Source organism: Strix aluco, chromosome 17 (genome assembly GCF_031877795.1).
Source record: "Strix aluco isolate bStrAlu1 chromosome 17, bStrAlu1.hap1, whole genome shotgun sequence".
NCBI lineage: Eukaryota > Metazoa > Chordata > Aves > Strigiformes > Strigidae > Strix > Strix aluco.
The window spans coordinates 7,927,860-7,938,980 of NC_133947.1; the positions used below are offsets into that span (position 1 = coordinate 7,927,860).

The 11,121-nt window shown below is 41.9% G+C and overlaps 1 protein-coding gene across 2 annotated transcripts in view; it reads right to left on the reverse strand.

Moving 5' to 3' along the window:
- TSHZ2 (teashirt zinc finger homeobox 2) overlaps window positions 1–11,121 on the reverse strand; it is a 233,501-nt gene that overhangs the window by 69,054 nt on the left and 153,326 nt on the right. The window lies entirely within an intron of this gene.

An 11,121-nucleotide genomic window follows, 5' to 3' on the forward strand; every position in this document is an offset into this window, starting at 1 on the left:
CCAGGACCTCCCCGACTAGAGGTGTGTGTGCAACAGCGCAACAGGTCGATGAATCCCGTGGAGCTGTAGGCACAGGCTCAGCACACCCAATCTTAACCCCTCATTCTCTGTTGGACTGTCCCTAGCTCAGAGATCTCCTCTATTTTAGGTGGAAAAGGGGCTGAGTATAATCTCAATCATCTCTGGGAGAGCCTTGAGCCGACCTGCTGTCACCTCCTTAGAGCAGAATGCAGCAAGACAAATGGGTCAGCCATCCGGCTCGTGGCTTTTAGCTACAGTTCATCAAAACAGAGCATTAACTCGTAAGATGCAACACAAACATTATTATTCTATAGGCGCATCAAATGAAAAAGGAACCACAGGCAGACACTGGGGGATCTGAACAGGTTTATATAGATGTGATGTGATAATTAATGTCCATTGAGGGATTTGGGGGAAGAAGAGGGATGAAACATAAAAACAATTTCCACCTTTATTTTAAGTTCTTTTGACAGATGGGAATATTTTCTGTTATTCTACTTGTGGTTCGGGTAATGAGATTAGGCCTTGCATAGCAGGAAGCAGAATTAACTTTGTTTACTTAAAGTGACACCATCAGCTTGGAAAATCACATTTCCATCTGAAATGCAGTGCCTACTATCATTACAAATAACCCTTGAGATCATGATAACTAAAGGAGATTAGAGGCAAAACCCCCCATGTTTCTCCCTCTTTTTTTTCTCTCTCTCTTTTTTTTAATATACTTTGTTCCCACTGCAGTTGCAAGCACTCCCTGTAGCCAGGTTGCCAGCTCGACATCTCCCCGCGACTGTGCTCCACCATACCCTGCACCCAAAATGCAGTGGATGCAGGCAGGGAGCAACAGACTGGGGATGAGAGGGGGAAAGGGGGTGAAACCCCAGCTGGCTCTGGCTGATCTCAGGCGTCCTGAAAAAATATCTCCCTAAAGGCAAATGGTGTGGCAGTAAAAAAAAAACCAAAACCAACAAAAACATCAGCATCTTAAAATGTGTTTAACATCAGGTATATACAGGACTGGGCACTCCTAAAAAAATTAAGACTTGAATTTTTAGAAGCTGACTGATTGGAAAAGTCCCTTAACATTGGCCCTTAAGCGTACTGCCACTGAAGTGGCTATAAAGAGGCTGGGTGTTTTCAGTTGCTGCAACACACACAGGCAACAGGATGAATCATTAGGAAGGGAAGACAGGGAGGAGAGGGAAAGGCTTTACAATAGGATATTTCCTAAATTATCAGTTTATGCACTGGAATGCGCATGTGTTAAATGACTAGGCTTGCATATACATGAGGGAAAATTGAAAGGGGAAAAGGCATTCTGCATCCTCTCTGCTGTACCTACAAAAAATGGTCACAATTATAACGGCAATAAGGGTTTACACGGAAGAGTGCTTGTGATGGAGCCTCGCAGAGACTGAGTGTGTTTGTGATGCTTCTCCCTCCTCCTTTGCCTGCCAAAGCCAAGCACAGTGACTTGTCCACGTGGTATTTTATGTACCCATGACCCCTGCTAATGTTTGCAAATCGAGGAAATGCCTGATATCTGCCACAGTCATTACTGCTTCATGTCAAAAAGAGTGACAGGTAAAGAGTAAAATCTGGACCCGGCACAGAGATGGATCCAAAATATATAAATAACCAATTAAGAGAAAAGATTAATAAAAATATTGTAACAGATCCCAATCTGCTGTTGAGTACCAATTGCCAGTAATAATCTCTATGGTAACTGAACTCTCTTTGGCCTCTTTCTGTATTGAACTAGTGTTTTATGTTTTTTTTTCCCCTTCCCCTATTTTCATGGAAAGTTTTCAAAACTGGTTTAAATATTATGATATTTTCCTCTTCAAGTGCTAACTGGGAAAAGTATTCACTTTGGCTGTGTCAGCCTCTTAAGCAGATTTTCCCTTCCTTAGATGGCTGCCTTAGAGGTGACTTTTGTGAGGGCAATTACTAGAAGTTCTGTTCAAACATAAAATAGGTGAGGGAAGTTTTCAAAATCGAAGAGGTTAAAATATTGCCCAGCAACTAGATAAACCGATTAAGAAGAAGGAAAAAAAATATACTAAGTAAAGATGTTGCTTTCAGAATCTACTTATGTAACTGGGGAAACTTAACCTTTTTTTATTTTTTATTGTTATTACCTGGCTGCACATGTCTCTTCTTGCCAGCTGCTCTCTTGTAATCTCAGCAACTTGTTCTAGGCTATGGTTTTATACATGGGTGTTCCCCTTTCCCAGCCTGCTCTTGCACATGCTTTGACTACTGGATCTAAAAGAAGGTACTACCTTCACTAACAGCATCACACAGTAAGTATTTGTTGTGTTACATCAACTGAAAAAAAATTTAAAGGAGCACATGCAGAATCATGTGAAAGCTGTCTTCCTATGTGCACGTATAACACTCAGGGTGTTTTACTAAACTTTTCATTACTATAATACAGGTAACTGGATAACGTAACTTTTACAGTATAAGTATCATACCTTTCAACTTTTCATTCTGGCTTTTTTTCCCATAACTCTGTTTTGGGAGAAGATCCCAAACAAGAAATTTTGGCATTGGATGCGATCTATGAGTGAAGAGACGCTCTTCTCCTCTAACAGCCTTGCCCCATGACAAGGTATGAGAGTTCACTGATGGCCCCTCAGCTGATGGATTTACTCATCTAACTCAAGTCTAGGGGAGACCCATCTGCCAAACCATTCACTGGTTTGTAATTAGTGCCACCCCAGGGAATTCATGCTAATAAAAAGCACATAATCACCCTCACTCAGCTGTAAAGAAGGACACAGGGGCTGGATAACTAAGTTTTGGGGAACTGTGTGTTTAAGCACAGAGTTAACTTTCAGGCTTAGGAGAAGTTAGATGCCTCAGAAGGGAACCTGTAATATTCATCAAGCTCTTTTCAACAAGGCCAAATGCCGGGTGCTGCATTTCGGCCACAACCACCCCCAGCAGCGCTACAGGCTTGGGGAGGAGTGGCTGGAGAGCTGCCAATCAGAGGGGGTGTTGATTGACAGCCAGCTGAACATGAGCCAGCAGTGTGCACAGGTGGCCAAGAAGGCCAATGGCATCCTGGCCTGTATCAGCAATAGCATGGCCAGCAGGGACAGGGAAGTGATCTTACCCCTGTACTCGGCACTGGTGAGGCTGCACCTCAATTACCGGGTTCAGTTTTGGGCCCCTCACTACAAAAAGGACATTGAATGACTGGAGCGTGTCCAGAGAAGGGCAACGAAGCTGGGGAAGGGTCTGGAGCACAAGTCTTATGAGGAGAGGCTGAGGGAACTGGGGGATTTTAGTCAGGAGAAGAGGAGGCTGAGGGGAGACTTCATCGCCCTCTACAGCTACCTGAAAGGAGGTTGCAGAGAGCTGGGGATGAGTCTCTTTAACGAAGTAACAAGTGATAGGACAAGAGGGAATGGCCTCAAGTTGCACCAGGGAAGGTTTAGACTGGATATCTGGAAGCATTTCTTTCCAGAAGGGGTTGTTGGGTGTTGAAATGGGCTCTCCAGGGCAGTGGTGGAGTCCCCATCCCTGGAGGTGTTTAAGAGTCGCATTGACATAGCGCTGAGGGATACGGTGTAGTTGGGAACTGTCAGTGTTAGGTTAATGGTTGGACTAGATGATCTTCAAGGTCTTTTCCAACCTAGATGATTGTGTGATTCTGTGGGGTTTGCTTATGTCCAGACCTGGAAAATAGAAAGATGCGGAGAGCAGGTTGATCTCTTATTGTAGGGTATATATCTGGGGCTTTTGGAATCTACTCAGTTATAGCTGAAATATAGCCACTCAGTTATTTCTGCTCCATTTAAATAATAGCTATTCCTTCCAGGTTTCATAGTCTAGGAGATTTCTAAGAAGATGGATCTGTAGACTTTCTTTAAAAATCCTATTAGAATTTGCTTTTCTGAAACACTTTTGCTTTGGGCTTAGAGCACTCAGGGTGCAGGGAACTCAAACTTACATTTTCCAACATCTATTTGGTCTTTGGAAGCTTCATAAAAGCAAATCTCAAACTGAGAGAGAAGATATGGGCAGGGGCCTGGGCACAATTCTTCTGCCTAGTGAGGGTTGCTTACCTGGGGGAGATAGACCCTGAGGTTTTACTCCCAAGGACTCCGAATACATTTTGACTCATGGCTTTAGTTCAAACAAAACAGTCCTTGGACCATGGACTGGCATTTACCCTTTCCAGTCAAGAGTTGTAACCACTAGGCTAAAAAGTTATGCTTATATTTCTGTTCCCTCTCCCCACTCCATTAAATCTTGAATTCTTTTTTTGGAAAACTTCAGAAAGGGCAATGTGAGAAGTGCTCCCTCTTTGCCTTTAAAGCTCAGGTGTCTTTCAAGAGACAGAGAACACCCTTTAAATGTTGAAGGATTGTGTAAAATCCCTATTGACGGTTCACGTTTGGAGATGCTATATAAATTAGACTCACATTCTGCACCTCTTGCTCCTTTGTATAACATCCCAAACCAAGACCTTGGATCTGAAATTGTGGAGTGTTTTGAAAATATGGAGCTGGATTCAGATCCAGATCTGAGTTTCCTTGTGGTTGCCTGTCTTCCATCTGTTTGTATTTGGATGTCTCATAGGATATAAGCAGCAGTTCTGTAGTGTCACACATGAATAAAGTGGATAATTATAAAATTAAAAGATATAACATGCTTCTAGGGGAGATAAGACTACAATTAAAGAGTATAAACAAAACTGAGTTTGATGTACAGACAGATATATTTATTCATTAAATATAATAACATAAACAAGACTATTAACTGTCATATTTTAATGATACTGTACCCTGCAAAACATACTCGGGAGAAAGTCCTATTGACTTCAATAGCAATGCCACATAAATTTAAATCATGACTGCAGTAAAACAATATGTCATCATTCTTATTCATGGTTATTTGTTGTACGTACCCCAAAATGTTAAACAAAATACCTGTAACTCGCTGAACTGAGTCTGAGCTCAAATGTTTTATTTGTAAATGTAAAGAAATCCAGCCGGGAATGCAGAAACCTGTTACGCAGATAACTGAAATACAGTATTTCCAAGAGGCGAAAATGGCCCAGGCAAGGCTGCCGTCTATCCCATCTCTCTAGAAAACACTGGACATATTTTTGCTCAGGAGATGGCAAAATTTGGGCAAATGCCACTTCATATCAGCAGTGTTAAGATCAGATTCTGACCTTTTTTTTAAGATTGTTAACAGTCAGCAACAGTGGAAGCCTTAAAGCAAAAATTTCTATCTGAAAAGTATGCATTAACTAGCTTGGGGTAAGTAAAAAGCCAGTCTGGAAGGGAAAAAGGGTTTCAAGAATTCTCCCTTGTTGTACACAGCATCTGTGCCAAGAAGATGTAAAACGGAACTATTTTGAGTCATAACAATTTATCCACCCTTTGCACAGCCTCTTTGCTCATACAGGGCACCAGGCAGGGGAGAAGCAGCTCGTGCAAGATCTCTAGTGTGAACAGCACAAACAGAGGCAATCTTAAAAGCGGACTCACCCCAAATTTGTGAACTGCGCTGAACTGTGAATTATTATGTCAAATGTTTCATTGTAAAATTCCTCATTAAATCCTTTGGCGTTCACCACACGCTCAGCATAACTTGAAGTGCTGAGAAAACGAACACTTACTGTGCCATGACAAAGGCCAATGGTTGCCTCTTTACTGAGCTTGATACATATGGTGAAAACATATTGACTAATTACTTGCCATTTTCAAAAACTGAAAACACTCCAAAGTCAGGCCTAAGTTAATAGAACAAGATACAGTATGAAGTGTAAAGACTGGGAGAATAGAGAGGAAGAATAGTGTAACTCTGTTACTGATAATCCCATATTCAACACTTGTTTTGATATATGCATACCGAGGAATAACACAGCATCTCACTGTTTCAAACTGCTTAATGAAAATTGGTAAATTAACCACCTGATTAATACATCTGTTCAAAATAGAGACTAGCTGAAATAGCAAAGATAAATTCCAGATCCAGACTTCTCCCAGATACTAGCATGAAATGGCCAATAATTTGGGTCCAGGTTCAGTTTTGTGATGCTCAGTTTTCTAGTTTTGCACCTTGTTCTGGTGTTTGCCAAGTGCCCCAAAAGAGAGAAAGCTGGGCCCTGGTGATGAAGAACTGTCAAGGAGATATATTAAAGGGATCAAATTCAATGTGCAAAGCGAGACACCAAGACACACTTCTCGCTCTAGTTTTCCAAATGCCATCTCTGATACAAATAGTCCCTTACAGGAGCTTAGCCTGAGCTGCCTTACAGGAGTTCCTCGTACACAGCCTTCACAGTGAGCCTTTTTAATGTCATCTGATTTCCAACACCTCTCCTCCAAGTCATGACAAATTGGTCCACTCATCTGATTAGGAATCTTCCCTAAGTAGTGGGACGAACGTTTGACAAGTTAATTTCAAGGTAGCTCATGGAGTAGAAGCAATGTAAAGCTACACAACTGTAAAAAAAACTGTTGCTGGATAAATTCTGCCAGTAATGGATGTGTAAGGGAAAATATACTTAAAATTCAAGCTCTTTGCATTAGAAGACAAGCTCTTTAGTTTAGAAGTAGAAAACATGAGGACTTGCTGAAGCTACGGCTAACAGGAATACAATTACTGATAATAGAGTTTTATGATTATGAAACTTGTGCTGATGTATCCACCATTTAAAAATAATAGGAAATGTAATGGATGACTTTTAAAAAATCAAGACAATTTTTAAAAAATAAAAAATTATTCCCTTTTATAATTGTTTCCTTTAAACATCCAAATAGAAACCGGATACCTGAATAGGATGCCTAAAGTTAATGGCATTATTAGGTTAAGAAAAATGAAAGAGTAATCAAAAGTTTGACTCATTTACCAAAAAGTTCATAGTCTGTAGAAGCTCACTATTTCACTAGTTATAATTTTTTAAAATTCAGGATAAATGTCAAATCATGTTTGGAGGTTAGATGTAGTCATAAGCAGAGACTAAGAGTAATTCATAAACATTTCTATTATATGAGAAAAACCTGCTATTTTAGAAACACATAAATAATACGATGTCTTTCATAAAAGTTTTAGAAGAAGTTTTATTTTCCAGCTCATAAACTAAAAATAAAACACTTGAAGTGACTGACTTTCCTGTAAGGCAACTTTTGAGCCTGATTTGATAACTCTGCTGGTAAAGTCCTAGTAAAACTCCTGGAAGAATTCCTGATGCTTTGAATGGGACCAGACAATTATCCATATTGCTTTTCATTACTAGTACTGTTTTACTGTAAAAACCTGAGTAGATCATCACAATTTTGCCCCCCTTGCAGATATATGAAAGGGTTTAAAAGAACAGCTGTTCTCTGAAGGGTGGGAAGAACCTTGTTTCATTTACTTTTTAAAAAGAGTTTGAAAACCTTCAAGTCCCATAAATGTGAAAGATGATTTTTCTGCTCCAGTGGAGTTCCACCTCAACTTTTTCCAAAAGCCTGGGTGAACAGCTCATTTCTAAATAGAAGCAATAAACAAAAATACTATTATTTTTATTAAATCATTCCCAGGGCAATGGAGCCTGCCCTGGGCAGCCGATGAGCCGAGCCCTCACTTCCTGGGCACTGCTCTGGCACAGCCCATGAGGGAGGCATGCACTTGGTCTATCATGGGGTGATAACCAGGCTCTTTTAACAGCTTTATGCCTTCAGTCACTTTCTGTTCTTTCCAATGAGGATTTTTTTAAATTTTCCTGGAAGTTTACCAGCAGTGTGTACTGTGAGTGGAGCCCTGACTACGCAGCGCCCTGCAGGAGGGCACAACAGAGTGGGGCAAATGCGTGGGAAGTTCCTTCAGAAACTCGGTTCCCTCTTAGAGCAGCCACGCTCTTCAGCTTTTTGTTTAATCTCTAGGTACAGCCTTTGCCGGCTTGTATGCGAAACCGTTAAATGAAGCCAGCTCAAGGACTGCTTGCCATGTCTGAGTGCGGCACCACACAATGGGCTGGGAAAGCCTGAGATCGTTTCCTTTCCTGCCTTTCATATCGCTGAACTGAAACCATCACTCGTGTCAAAAGCAAGGACTGCAGATGAAAGGCCAGTGCATTAAGACAACATATAATTGTCAGTCTCTGAGTTTCTGACATTAATCGTGTTACTTAAAGAAGGTAGTGGAATGGTTTTTTTGTGCCCCCCCCCACCTCGAGTGACAACACACAGGAGATAGTCTGGATAAAAATTTTTGAAAAAAGGACTCAAAATTTTTGCTAATTAAAAGTAATGTGTTTTCCCATTTTTGGCAATTTGATAACACAAAACACTTACTTGGGGGCCACAGGGGGAAACAAACTGAGACGGATAAAAAATGTTTTGTGTTCATCCAAGCAAGACTATGTTAATGCACATTATCCCATTAATGCACATCAACATCGGGAATAAGCGCGCCAATGCAAGCAAGAAGCATACACTTATCATCATTTGATAACATGTTTAATGACAGATTGACGGTTGATTTGCAAATGTGAACTGGCATCAATGTTGCTAACTTCAGCTTCTGCCGCCTCCTCTGCTATGCCAGCATATTTATGTGCATAATTTGATTTCGCAGCCACACTGTTAGTACATTTTTAATATTAACTATGCAAGAACAGACAGCCGAACTTAAGTTGCACTGATGGTTTGAGTTCATTAGATTGAAAAAGATGGGCAATGATGACAAAGATGGAGATGGCAGCGCAACATCAAAGAGGCAACACTTAACAAACACACTCCATTTTGAACAAACCGAACTAACACATTTCATGTTGTCGGCTGCAGCAGAGCCCTTATGTACAACAGTAAGAAAAAAAATATGCTTCTGCCCTGGGCATACTGACAGCAACTCTGCAAGAAGCTTAGCAAGCTTCTGGACACACAGTTGTAAGATATTTCACTCATCTATTGCAGGTAAAGGGGTTGATTCTGGTCTGATGTCCGAGTGACAACAACATAATTCAGAGGACTTGCAGTGGAGTTACTCCTGATTTACATCAGTCCAAGGGAGAGTGTCTGCCTGTTCCCACTCTCCTTCCCTAGTTCACTTTTCACAGCTGTGATTCTTTATGACGAATAATAAAAAGATTGTGCTGAGAGCTCAGTTCTTGCATGCGTGATGCACAGAGCAGAACTGCAAGTTCAGAAACCCTGGGGCCTCATGCTGCAAGGTGTGGGGTGTCCTTCCCATGTCCCTGGAGCCAGGGAGCCAGCACCATGTGGGACTGCACTCCTGGTGACTTCCTCTTCTTTGGTGAGTCTGGGCAATTCAGTTCTGCTCTGAAGGGAACATATACCAATGAGCTGGGAGGAGAATATTTCATCCTCTGCTCACATTAATGTCTAGGCATATACTGCGTCTAGTATTAATTTGCTTGTTGTGTTGCAATATATAATAAATTTGAGGCAGTAGCTTTATGGTGCAAGTTGTAATTTTAAATTTTATGATACAAACTGACCATCTGCAGGAATCTGACCATATAACCTGAGCCATTCTGTGTAGACTGTAGCGTTAGTACCTCTGAATCATGGTGAAACTATGATTTAGACACACAATTAGACAGACCGGGTCCTCAACAATTCTCAGCTGTCTGAATTGCTGCTGAACAGCCTAATAAATATATAGCACATAGGCCTCCATTCTGCAAAGCTTTTAAGAATGTTCTTAAGTTTGCCTCTAATCAGCAAAGCACCTATTACAATTATTGTTACTCAGAGACTAGTCCTGGACCAGGAACCCATTGTGCTTGGCACTGCACAAACAGAACAAAACCCGACTGCTCGGTGAGCACTGCTTCTGAGCTGGCTGCTAGGGATGGAGTGCTGGAGTCAGGCCAGGGTTTGTTAGGAAACTGTGAGGGACACAAAGTATTGACTATTGAATTTAATGCTGGAAACACTGCACCTACTTGCCAGATTGGGACGCTGAGTAAGTGAGCAGAAAAGGACCTTGCATCAATCAGCAGGTCACCTTCACTGGACAGCAGCAGGAGGATTCCTGGTACCCCTGTCCTGGTGGCAGCTCCTGAGCAAATGCCTCCTGCCAGGATGCTGACCTGGCCTAGCTGTAAAAACTGCTTCTTTATTGTCAGTTATGAAAGAAACCTAAAGCTTTAATTTCAGTAAAATCTCTTTGTGGAGGTTTGTGTTCTTTTTAAGAAGAGACCTGCATTGCAGATCATAAATCCCTGGCTATATTTGGTTCAGGTAGTTTGTTAACCAGCGCCAGTGGATGATGCTATACAGATGAAGGTGTATGATCCCCAAAACGAGGAATATCTGAACAGACAGGCAGCAACAAACATCCTGGGAGACCCCTGGCATCTTAGGCTGAAGCATGTGTAGTTGGCTCTTTTTAAACTTAAGCTATTGATGCAATTAGGGTCCAAAACCAACCGCAGACATGAGACTGCATGGTGCAAGGTGCTGTACTGAGTTCAAGATGATGTCTCTCTTAGAAAGGGACCAAATCATTTCCAGTGACACAGGCCAGCAGGTAGACCTTGCTTACCCCAATAAGGACTCAAGAGATCTCGGAAGCTTTCTCAAAAGTGAAATAACTAGGAAAAAAAAAAAAAAAGGAGAAGAAGGGCCAAGAGAGACAAATGAGACAAATGCAAGAATGAGGTCATGCTCAGCTTATTTTGCTGTCTTTGAAGATAACACTGTATCATCAGTGGGCCGTTCAGAAAGGCACTGGAGCAGCGGGGTTTCCTGCCCTGTGAGCTGAGCAGCAGAGAGCAGCTGGTCAGCCCGTACCCAGTAGCCTCGACAATTGCTCTGTTAACAGCCTTGTGCTGCCTCCTCCTTACCTGGGTTTTAGCTACAATTAGAAATAAAAACATATCCCAGGGAGAGGGAATTGTGGTCACCGCTCACTCATGCCAGCTGATGGAGGATGGTGATGGGGAGAGCAAAAGAGACAAGTGCTATTTCCAGGCAGTGAAAAGGCTCTCCCCTACCCCACCCCTGGCCAGCATGACTGCAGCATGCTAGGTGGCATTGCAGGGGGGTGTGAAATAGCTTCCAGCTCCGCGTTTGCCCTCCAGATTGACTGAGCTCCTACTGTGACTGTGCACTTATAATGCTG